Genomic DNA, 12,657 nt, shown 5'->3' on the forward strand with positions numbered 1-12,657 from the left:
AAGAGGAGGTTAGATGACCATCTTGCTGGGGTCGTTTGACCCCAGTACTCTTTCCTGCCATGGCAGGGGGTCGGACTAGATGATCTGCCCAGGTCCCTTCCAACCCTAGAAACTATGAAACTATGAAACTTAGCACAATGGCTATACCCTTTTATTTACAATATCATAAATCTCTTAAAATATTTATTTACAATATTTCAAGACAGTGCAGTTAAGGAATAGGCCCACACAACATATCATGCCTGAAACTTTTTGGGAATGGCAAGGTTGTCACTCATTTGGTTTAAAGATTTTAATCAGACATCAGGAAACTGCTGTACCACTGTAGTTTATTTTTACTAGAGGGGTCAGGAAGCTAGGAGAACAATTGAAATTACCTTGTTGTCTCACATACACATGCCCCCAAATAAGATGTGCGCCTTGTTTCTGAAAGGCAGAATGAAGCTTCTGCAGTAGGAGCTTCTGCTAGGGGAAAGAGAAAGTGTCCTTAGCCAGCAGCTAGGCCATTCCTTGTTTATAATGTTCACCCCATTTTCTTGCAGCTGCATGCCATATGTGAGAAAACATGGTATTCAGAAATAGTGATAATAAATGGAATGTGTTATTATGGAAAGTACAGCAAAATAATATATTATAGCCATGACTCTTGTTCACAACAGGTAGTATGGATGAAGTTGTTTTCTCTTGGACATTTAAATAGACAGATAGATATTTAAATAGACAGGAAGATACAATATGTGCCATCCAGTCATTGCATTTGTACATTCAGCAAAGTGCAGCCAAAATGACATACGTAGTTATAAAAGCATTTTTGAGATATAACTAAAGTAATAATCAGTGTTAGGAGACCTTAATAACTTTTTATAAGGCAAACTGGACAACTATTGAAACATTGACCAAATTCTTGACCACAAAATATCTGCACGCTGCAACAGTACAGAGGGAATGTAAAGATAGCTGAGAATTTTCCCAGGCTAGGAACAATCTTTGGCACCATTTTGCCTCCCCATACAAGAGGGTATGATTTAAACATCATATAACTAACATGATCCATGCTCCTCAACTGCTGCTCTTTAACGTAGTTGGGAACAAAAAAGAGCAACCTCATATCTTCATCCTTAATTATATTTGTTAGAGTTATGAGTGTGCATGTTTAAATATGGCATATATCTTTTTTAATTCCCCTGAAACAGTTAGCTCAAGGCAGCTTGTCTCTGATGGTATCAGCAAGGGAGTAAAGAAACAAATTCTAAATATGCTGTACTTCAGGAAATAATTTAGTAACAAGAGGCTTTGCACTAAAAAGGTTAAAAATACTTACCTGCCTGTAAGCAGTCGTATTTCCTGGGAAAATTAATTTTTTTTCATAAAGATAAACATTCCTTTTTTTTTTGTGTGCCTGCTGAGCAACATTTTTTTGAAGAACTAGGCATTGTGCTACATTAAAACAAAAGAATTGAACTAATAAAACTAAGCAAATCAGAGAAAGGGGGAAAGAAGACAAAACTGAAAGAATTGTTCTGGTAGTGCAAAATACTAGTTCTTAATGGATTAGTTAGTTCTTAATGGACTAGATGGATTTTTTTCATAGAAACTTAGGGCATTGTTATATGGTAATTTTAGGTGGCTACTGGAGCTCTTAACCCCTGGATTGGCTGCATGGTAACACCTTTAAGTGACTTAAAGCATTCATTATTTGGCTTAAAGTTACACCAGTCCAGGGCAGGATTATATCTAGTCTGCTTAATTTTATTCCTGTTACACTAAGGTGTGGCCACTCCCTATTGCTAGTCTACCCAAATTTAAGTCATCCAGCATCCCAGGATGCAGTGGCCCCTTCTGGTTCAGGGAGAATGGGGGCACCTGGACACATCAAGGCCAGGTATGGTGGCGCTGCTCCACTGCTCTCACCAGGTAGAGCCAGCGCCACACCCCCAGAACACCTAGCAGCCACAGTGCCTCCTGATATAGGCATTAGAAGGCCAGGGCTAATGGGGCTTAGTCCCCCCAGGGGATGACCACAGGCATGCCACCACAGCCTGCACAAAGCCAGGATTGCAGTACAGCAACATGTGAAGCACTGTGCACCACAGCAGGCAAGTCTGTGAAGGGGAAGGGCCAAATCAAGGCCCCCACAGTGATGGAGGGAGTAAGGCAGAGGCAGGGGGAGGGGCTGGAGTGTATGGGTCCCTGGGTAGGTCGTGAGATGGTCAGAGCCTGGGCAGCTTGTCCAATGCTGCTTCATGCACCCCGGGGGAGGCATGGGGAGCACATGCCCCCTGGATTTGTGTGTGGGGCAGAGGAGGGCTGCCACTGTGGGCTGCTGCTCTGCGCCCCACTGCTACTGTCTCAGGAGCTGCACAACACCATGTGCCTGCTGCTGCCAGGGGGGCAGGGGACATGGTGCAGCCTGGCAGCAGCAGGCACATGGCCTCACACAGCTCCCAAAGTAGTGGCAGCAGGGTGCAGAGCCCCAGCCCATAGTGGCAGCCTTGCTCTACTCTGCACACAAATTCGGGGGGCACATGCCTCCCCTAGTGCGTGTGCAGTGGCAGAAGCTCATTTATGCCCCTGGATGTGCTACCTGGGCTCTGACCATCCCATGACCTGCCCCAGGGCCCCATATACCCCAGTCCCTGCCACTGCCTCTGCCCTACTCCCTCCCTCATCATGGGGGCCTCAATCTAGCTCCCTCCATGCCCTTCCCTCTCCCCACACCTGTTCCTCCCCACAGACATACCCTCTGGGCAGTATGTGTGTATGTGTACTCAGCCCCCACTCCCAAATAATATTTTCTCCCTCTGCCTGTGCCTCCTGGACTGGCTCACTGCTCCAAATGCCCAGGCCAGACTCAGGCCATGATACCTGTGGAGGGAGGCAGGTTGATAGTCACCCTTCCCATTGACATACATTTGAATCTTTGCCCAGCTGCATGCTCCACTGCAGCATGCCCCTTGCCCAGTGCCTGCACCCCTAGGACCTGGACACATGCACCAGCAGGGCCAGGTGGCTGGATCAGGGTGGAGTTCTGCATCCCAAAGCCAGTGCCTGCTAGCCCCACACTCTGCTGGGCAGTGCAGGGTCCAGTTGCCAGCTCACCCCACCTGGCTCACCCAGCAGTAACTATGGTTGGCAGATGCTTGCAGCCCCTGAACCCTCCATAGCTGAGCTACTCCAGGTGTGGAGCACGGAGCTCAGGGCTGCCCATCTGGAGAGCAGGTGGGGAAGCTGTGCCTCCCTAGCCTGGTGGGGGTGGGAAGTCTCATTTCTGTACCTGCCACAGGCATGTTCCAGGACCACTGGACCCAAGCAGACCAAGTGAGCTAAAAGGCTCCAGTTCTGGCCCCACCCAATGACAGCTGAAAGCTGCTCCTTCCCTTAACTCCTAGTCCTGGTCCAGAAACATGCCTGGAGTGAGTACAGGGATAGGACTTCCTGCCCCTGCCAGGCTTGGGAGGTGACTGTGAGCAGCACAGCCTCCCCCTGCTCTGTGCAGATCCAGCCTGGATGGGCAGCACCAAGCCCTGTGCTCTCTGCCCAGAGCTGCCAGACTGTTGTGCGGGAAGGGGTTAGGGGCTTCAGGCACCTGACAACCACCAGGCAAGCCAGGCAGAGGGAACTGGAAGCCAGACCCCGCACCCTGGATGTGCTACCTGGGCTCTGACCATCCCATGACCTGCCCCAGGGCCCCATATACCCCAGTCCCTGCCACTGCCTCTGCCCTACTCCCTCCCTCATCATGGGGGCCTCAATCTAGCTCCCTCCATGCCCTTCCCTCTCCCCACACCTGTTCCTCCCCACAGACATACCCTCTGGGCAGTATGTGTGTATGTGTACTCAGCCCCCACTCCCAAATAATATTTTCTCCCTCTGCCTGTGCCTCCTGGACTGGCTCACTGCTCCAAATGCCCAGGCCAGACTCAGGCCATGATACCTGTGGAGGGAGGCAGGTTGATAGTCACCCTTCCCATTGACATACATTTGAATCTTTGCCCAGCTGCATGCTCCACTGCAGCATGCCCCTTGCCCAGTGCCTGCACCCCTAGGACCTGGACACATGCACCAGCAGGGCCAGGTGGCTGGATCAGGGTGGAGTTCTGCATCCCAAAGCCAGTGCCTGCTAGCCCCACACTCTGCTGGGCAGTGCAGGGTCCAGTTGCCAGCTCACCCCACCTGGCTCACCCAGCAGTAACTATGGTTGGCAGATGCTTGCAGCCCCTGAACCCTCCATAGCTGAGCTACTCCAGGTGTGGAGCACGGAGCTCAGGGCTGCCCATCTGGAGAGCAGGTGGGGAAGCTGTGCCTCCCTAGCCTGGTGGGGGTGGGAAGTCTCATTTCTGTACCTGCCACAGGCATGTTCCAGGACCACTGGACCCAAGCAGACCAAGTGAGCTAAAAGGCTCCAGTTCTGGCCCCACCCAATGACAGCTGAAAGCTGCTCCTTCCCTTAACTCCTAGTCCTGGTCCAGAAACATGCCTGGAGTGAGTACAGGGATAGGACTTCCTGCCCCTGCCAGGCTTGGGAGGTGACTGTGAGCAGCACAGCCTCCCCCTGCTCTGTGCAGATCCAGCCTGGATGGGCAGCACCAAGCCCTGTGCTCTCTGCCCAGAGCTGCCAGACTGTTGTGCGGGAAGGGGTTAGGGGCTTCAGGCACCTGACAACCACCAGGCAAGCCAGGCAGAGGGAACTGGAAGCCAGACCCTGCACAGCCTGCCAGAAGGCAGGATCAGCTCTAGCCACCTGACTTGTCTGGGTCCTGAGGATCTGATCCTGTTTTTTCTCTAGAGCTCACCCACTGTGTCACTGCTGGCCAGTCAGGCACCACCAAAACTCCAAGGGGCCTGATCCTTTTTGCAACTCAGGCAGTGCCAGGCTGGACAGCAGACAGGGAGGGGATGTTGCAGAGGTGGGCAGAGCTATGGAGAAAAGAAGGATTGGGCCCCTCAGAGCTAGGATTGGCCCCTCAGTGGGCCAGTCTGGAAAGCAGCTGGAGGCACTGTGGCTACTGGGTGCTTTAGAGCTGCAGTGTTTGCTCTGCCTGGTGGAAGCAGGGAACTGGTCCTGCCTCTAGCTCCTAGTTCTGCCTCTGCTCACTGAGCCTCTAGTGGCAAGTCACAGTTGTATAGGTGAAGGACAGCCAAAGATTGTTTTTCACCTTAAGGTGTGACTGCTCCATTAAGCCAAACAACACTGAACTTAAATGTGTGCCACCTGAAAACAAAATACTAAAAAATTATCCATTATGAGCTTGCACTGCCATGATACCTCATTTGCCAAAAAAAGTTATGTCAAGTCAGTTATTTCATCGTAGAATCATAGACTCTTAGAAAATTCAGGTTGGAAGGGACTTCAGGAGGTCATCTCGTCTATCCCCCTGCTCAAACTATTCCCAACTAGCTGGATCTTAAAAACCTCCAAGGGTGGAGAGTCCACAAACCCTCTGGGTAATCTGTTCCAGTGTTTTACTACCCTCCTAGTGAGACACTTCTTCCTCAACTCTAACCTAAACTTCCCTTGCTGCAACTTGAGACCATTGCTTCTTCTGTCATCTGCTACCACTGAGAACACTCCAGCTCCATCCTCGTTGGAACCACTCTTCAGGCAGTTGAAGGCTGCTGTTAAATCCCCCCTCATTCTTCTCTTCCCCAAACTAAATAAGCCCAGTTCCCTCAGCCTCTCTTCATAAATCATGATCCCTAGCCCCCTAACCATTTTCATTGTCCTCCACTGGATTATCCTCAATTTATCTATCCAGGAAGAGCACACACCAACTGCTGAAGCTTCCTTAGCCTGATGAAGGGTTTCTGAACCCGAAAGCTTGCTTAATAATCATTCTCCAACCATTTGGGTAGGTCTAATAAAAGATATCAAATTCACCCAAGGAACTTTGTCTGCCTCAATTTATCTACATTCTTTCTGTAGTGAGGAGCCCAAAACTGGGCACAGTACTCCAGATATGGCCTCACCAGTGCCAAACAAAGGGGAAGAATCACTTCCATTGATCTAATGGCAATGCTCCTCCTAATGCAGCCCAGTATGCTGTTAGATTTTTTCTCAACAAGGGCACACTGTTGACTCATATTCAGCTCATTGTCCACTGTAACCCCTAAGTCCTTTTCTGCAGAGCTGCTCCTTAACCAGTTGGTCCCCAGCCTGTGCTGGTGCATGAAATTGTTTCATCCTAAGTGTAGAACTTTGCACTTGTCCTTATTGAAATGTATGAGATTTGTTTTGGTCCAATTCTCCAATTTGTCAAGGCCTCTCTGAATCCTATCCCTCCCCTCCCCCCAACTTGGTGTCATCTTCACCAAGGGAGTTGACCTTGTCTGTGAAGACAAGTAAAAAAGACAGTGAATGTTTCAGCCTTTTTCTACACCATCTGTCACTAGGTTGCCCCCCTTATTGAGTAAGGGACCCAGACTTTCCCTGGTCTTCCTCTTGTTGCTGGAATACTTGTAGAAACCCTTCTTGTCACCCTTCACATCCCTTACTAGCTGCATCTGGAGTTGTGCTTTGGCTTTCCTGGTTTCATCCCTGCATGCCTGAACAATACTTTTATACTCCTCCATAGTTGTTTGTCCAAATTTCCAGGTCTTGTAAGCTTACTTTCTTGTGTGTATTACTGGATATAGGTTTGTTCTATAGGAGAAAGAGAAACAAAGATAAATCATTCTTGAAAATGACATTTGCAAAGGTTAAGACAGTTCATCAATGAGCACAACAATAGAAGCTTGTGGAACATGTAACAGCTGTGAGTTTTACAGGCCATCTTTCAATGTTTTGTACCTGCCTCTCATCTCACATACATGCTATTATCCTTGATTATCATGATTATGTTCATTTTTTGTATCATTTGAAATAGAGTGGTGTTGCATTCTCAGGCAGCATGAGTGATAGGAATTAATCTTTATGCATCGTTTTTTGGAGAATCTCATGCTAATACATCTGTTATAATTTTTTATCAGTTTCTGTTGTGTCAGAATGCTAGGAGCTAGACCAACATTTTAATGGCTCTGTTTTATCATGGATATAGTCTCACATAACCAAAGAGCTCGTAACCTTTGTTCGTTTTGCCATGCAGAACTATTTGAAATAGCTCCAGTCATTTAATAAAATAATTATTGAACAAAACCCTTAAGCTTGGCTAATATGGAGCATTTTATAAAACTCAGTATTAAAGCCATCTGCCCCAGTGGCATACCAGCTTGGTAACTTTATATGACTTCAATGCTTTCATAAAATGGTATTTATCTTTTCCCAAAGAGCACAATTAACATCAGACTGAAGAAGAGCTTCCAAGAGTATCAGAGCTAATGGATATTCCATGATAAGGCCTATAGTTCATACTTGCACAAGAATATTATTAGAAATGTCAACCCCCTTCCCCCCCCACATCTCTCAAAAATCTGTAAATTTAGCACCAGAGTTTTATTTTAAATTCTGCAATTCTAGAGGGCTGTTGTCCTGCCTAAGACACTTGGATCATTGCCTTTCAGCTTTAATGCCCCATTAAACAATACTGCCTTTGTACCTGTATTTGACATTGCTAAAATGTTGGTTATATGCAGCTTTTCCCAGCTTGTTTTTTATTTTTTTCAATGGAAGAATAGTGTGACTTCTGATTTATCTGTTAGTTGACTTGTTAAACTGAGTTTCTGAGCCTTTTTTGGTAGCTACTTAAAGCATAATTGAGTTTCTAATAGAATTTTATTGTAAACTACAAAAGGTAGAGAAAAAGTTAGGTGAGAATTTAGTTTAGTAAAAGAGAGATGTTGTTGGCTCAATATACATTTTCTTAACGCCTTTATCCTTTAGAGATGAATGATGTATATCTGCATGTAATATTGGAATTGAAAGAAGAGGACCCCTTCTTAAGAAACCAGCAGCGTAATAAAATGTCAGTGAAGCCAATGTATGTATTGTCCATCCTATGAAATATAGATTTTGTTTGTTTGTTTCAGTAGTAGAGGTAAAATTATAGTAGAGTAGTAGAAGGGAGGAAAAAGGGTAAAATTGGAGGGCAGCAAAATAATTTCCCAGCTTTTAGTAGGTTTAAAAAAAATTAAAAAGAAACAGTTGGCAAAATTTAAATAGATCCTTCAGGGTTAAATCCGAACATGCCGGAGGGAGGAAGGAATCCTCCCAGGCATAGCATTGCACAGTTGGCTCTACCTCTTCTTTTCGGAGAATGCACCATATTGGTCACAGCCAGAGTCAGCACAATGGATTTCACAGACCAGTGGGCTGGTGTACTATGGCAAATCCCATCCTCAGAAAAAAATAATTGAATATTTTTTTTCATCTATACAAACATCTACTGGTTGATTCAATACATATAAAACACATTTTAGTCTGGTCCAATGGGTTTCCAGGGGCCTGGAACTTCTCAAGATAAGATGTATTTGTATAGAGAGAGCCAGATTGTGTCCATAGCACAAGACCATGTTCCAGGGATTGGACAGTCACAATAGGAACTATTGAAGGTTTCGTTTTCTACCTCCCCAGCCTGCTGCCTTCCATAGTATGCTATGGGGTGGATAGCTTTTGCATTTATGGGATTGATTTGCTGTCTCTCTGCTAAATAGAAAAGAGTAGGATATAGTAGGAAGGATTAACTAAAGACCAAACACCTACAGCCAAACACCAAACACCTGGGAAAGGGAAATATCTGACAATTGCCTTGGTGTACTGTTATTTACAAAGAGGGGAACCATTTAATTAGTCTCTCTTGGTTTTTAATTCACCTGGACATCAGCAAACAGTTCAATCTTTGGCACTTTGTCTGAGACTATTTAAACTTCTGGTGGCAAAGGCTGAAATTATAGGAAATTCAAATGATCAAGAAAGGTATCTAAACCTGTAGATAGTTGATGTCTTAATGATAAAAGTTGGTTATAAAATAATCAAGATATTTTAATTTAAAAGGGACAATTTTTTTAATGAAAATCTCATCCCATTTTTGTTCAGCTAGAAAATCAGTTTAAAATGAATTGTCAAAATCTTGGCTTTAAAAGGGACAAGTATGTGGAGAAAAAAATTGTGAAATATTTTCTCATTCTCTGACTAGTTTGACCGACGACTTCTGCACTCAAATCAATGTCAATCAACTTGTGTATCTAGCAGATATGTTTTGCTAAATTACAGACCAGAGTGTTCAGCATTTTACAAGGTCAAGGGCTTGAAAATTATGGGATGGTTTTAGTTCATCCCTAGTGAAAATGGAAAGTTGGTCCAACAATATTGTAACTCTTGGCAAGGACCTAGTTCAAATCAGCACTAAAATTTTGTCAGCATAGAAAGCCACTTGATACCAAATGACAGGGTTTTTTTCCAATATTGGTTATATTAAAAATATACTTTCTTTTCTCTTTAATGAAAACACAAAAATTACACTGGCAAGTAACAGACACTATTTTTGACATTTAATACTTTACACTGCATCTAGACAAAAGTTATAATCTTTTACAATAATAATATATACAAGAAGAGTTCATCCTTGTATTTATCACATTATACCATTGATCACGTTTTCATAAATACAGCACACTTTTATTTTGAAATTGCATCATCTAATCAAATTTTACCACTCCTGTATGATTTAAAGTTTAATCTTGGATCTCAACTGTTCAGTTTCATTTTGGGTATTCAGTCCTATCTCTCAGTATCAACTAGAACTGTACATTACGGCTTATTTATTCAGAGCCAGTTGATGTTGTAATTTCAGTATCACTGTCATATTACATTGCCACTAATGTCACATATTTGATAAAGCAAGAACAGAGCCAAGAGATAGTTGCATTCTTATTCATTAGAGATGTGATAAATTGATTAGCTTGTTTGGTAAGTAATCCTTGACATGTAGGGGAATACAAATGCAGAATTCCTGATTTACAATTCATGTTATCTGGAATCGTATAGTTTATCTTGAGTTTAAACATAGTAAATGTTTCCTTTCTTATTTCTCTTCCCAAGCATGTGTACCTGTGTGCGTGTGTGTGTGTGCGTACGTGTGTGCACTGACACTTACACTCCCCCCTCCCCCCCCGCAGGCATATGTATAACTCTATCTTTATGATTATTCTACATCTGATACCTGGAGAATCCCATACATTTTATCTCAGATTCTGTTTGACTAAACTCTGGTTGTGTTCATAATAATTAAGCAGGGTTTTTTTGTGTGTTCAACAATATTCCAGCACAGTTCCTTTCATTCTTAACCTATTTTGATTTTTCACTTTTTTCTATTTATTTCTTTTTTCTTCTTCATTTTCCTGGAGTGTTGCTTCCTTGTGTGAAAGAGACTAACTTGTGGGAAATTTAGGGAGAGGGCAAAAAGTCATACATTTCTTAATTTATACTTCGTAGCCCATTTCAGTGAACCACTAGCTCATATTTTAGGGAACATCTCTTATTTTATCCACATATTGGTTAAACATACAAGGTTCTTTGTCCCATGTTTCTTAAATGAACCTTCAAAATATTCCAACAGATTTGGAATAAGGTAGAAGCTCATACCATAAAAAGAATATTGTGAGATGCTGGTGTTCCTGCAAAGCAAGTCTTGCCCCTTATTTTTCACATATTGACTTTTCCTTTCTTTGAAATGTAAGTACTTGCCCTAAGCCCACGAAAATATTCTGCATGCCTGGAAGAAGGTGCATTCAGTATAAACTTTTAGAGGGCTAGTTCTATTCCATTAATATCTATTCATTTTGAAAGTGAGTTTCTCCACATGTATAGAAGGCGGTCTAATGGCTGGCAATACTTTTACAAATGTATATGTTTTGCAGGTATAAAACAGCAGTTTGCTCCACCACTAAAACATATAGATCACACTAACATACATCACACAAAGCTGTTTGTCAAAAGAAATTATTCCATTACCCCCCTGCCCCCTTGCCCTCCTTTCCCTCCCCTCCCCTCCCCTTCCTTCCCGAAAGAAAAAAACAAACAAACTAACTCTTAACTCCCTTATCTTAGGCTAGAAATATAAAGACTAAATCATTTATACTTTTTTCTTGTTGTGTACACAAAACTCTATGATAAAAATGCTGTTATCTATAGACACACCCTGTCCCTGGATACAGTCAGATGCACCTTTGAGACAGACTTTTGTGGTGTTCTCACCCCTTCAGAAGTGCTTTTCATCCCCAAAACCTTGTCTGCCCTTGTTTGACCACTAATAACTGACTGAGATGCTCCAGAGGGGCAGAGGGGATTTTGCCAGCTTGAAGAGTCACACTCTTGCCCAGTCATGGGCTCAGAAATGATAAATTTCCCCCTTGGGAGAGGCCCGTTTGTACGGTCAAATGCTCCAAAGTCACCCTTACTATTGACAATAGTAGATAACAAAATATTTATTATAAAAACATGATAAAAAATAAGAAATCGGTAATCACATTTTGTGATACAGAGATATGAGAATAAATGCACAAACAATATATCTGAACAATAATCTGACTTTATCCTGGATCTTAAATTTAAGAATGCAGCTCCTACTCAGTTCAACAGGTCAGAAAACAGTAGGGGTGTGTGAAACAGGCTGTATTCGATTTGGGTTTGGATACAGCCCGAATTGGGGACAGTGATTCGATTTGTTGGTTCGACTCACTGTCCCCGAATCAACTTGACCGAAACTGAAGATTCGATGCTGATTTGGAGAATCAGTGATTCGGGTATAGACACAGCTTTAAATGTTTTTTCTACATACCTTGAGGTACCAGGCATGGATCATGAATGCTGCAATGGTGGGGCAGATGGAGCATCCCATAGGAGCGCAGTGGGGCCCCCTGCGTGCTCCATGGTGACGAAGTACTTCGGGTCCACTTCTGAGTCCACCGGGGAGCACACTTGGGAGCCCCCCATGCCACCCCCCGGCTCACTGATTGGCTGCGGGCAGACCCTGGGTACCCCCCACAGACCCAGGGGGCACCAGTTGCTGAGCTGAGAGGGGCACAAGAGGGCCCCTCAGCATGCTCCCCAGCAGACCTGGAAGTGGGGCAGAAATGCTTCTGGTCCATTTCTGGGTCTGCTGCCAAGAGCGCTGGGGACCCCCCTATGCTCCTATAGGACACTCCATCTGTCCCACCGGTGTTGATGAGCCACCTGGTACCTTGAGGAATGTAGAAAAAATATTTAAAGCCTTATCTATGTCCAAATCACTGAGTCTCTCCATATCTATTTAGAGAGTTCCGATTCAATTCGAAGAGATTAAAGGGTCTCCTGATTTGATTTGGGTTTGGAGAGTTGGCCACCAAATGGGGCTGAATCTCCACTGAATCGAATCAGCAACCGAAGCTTCACACAGCCCTAGAAAACAACTTCTGCAAGTTCTGACCTTTGTGTCAGGACTCCTTGCAACCTCTCCTGCTACACTGTTTCACTTAGCCCACTGGCTGAGAGCCTAAAGTTATTATCATTCCCATATCCCTGGGAACAAACTAAAGACAACCACTTGCTCCCATAACAAGGCTAAAATTTAGTTTCTTATCTGGCCATTTACGTACACTAGCCATTAGATTCTTTGGGATCCTGTACTAAGCATATCACTTCCTGCCCCCAAGGGTGTATTTGTTTACCAGACCAGAAATCTTTTCTGATCTAATTATGACCAGGAGAATATTTACAACCTTTCAGACATAGTCAGGGATCTCTCT

This window comes from Alligator sinensis, unplaced genomic scaffold (assembly GCF_000455745.1).
Source record: "Alligator sinensis unplaced genomic scaffold, ASM45574v1 scaffold7_1, whole genome shotgun sequence".
NCBI classification, from domain to species: Eukaryota; Metazoa; Chordata; order Crocodylia; family Alligatoridae; genus Alligator; species Alligator sinensis.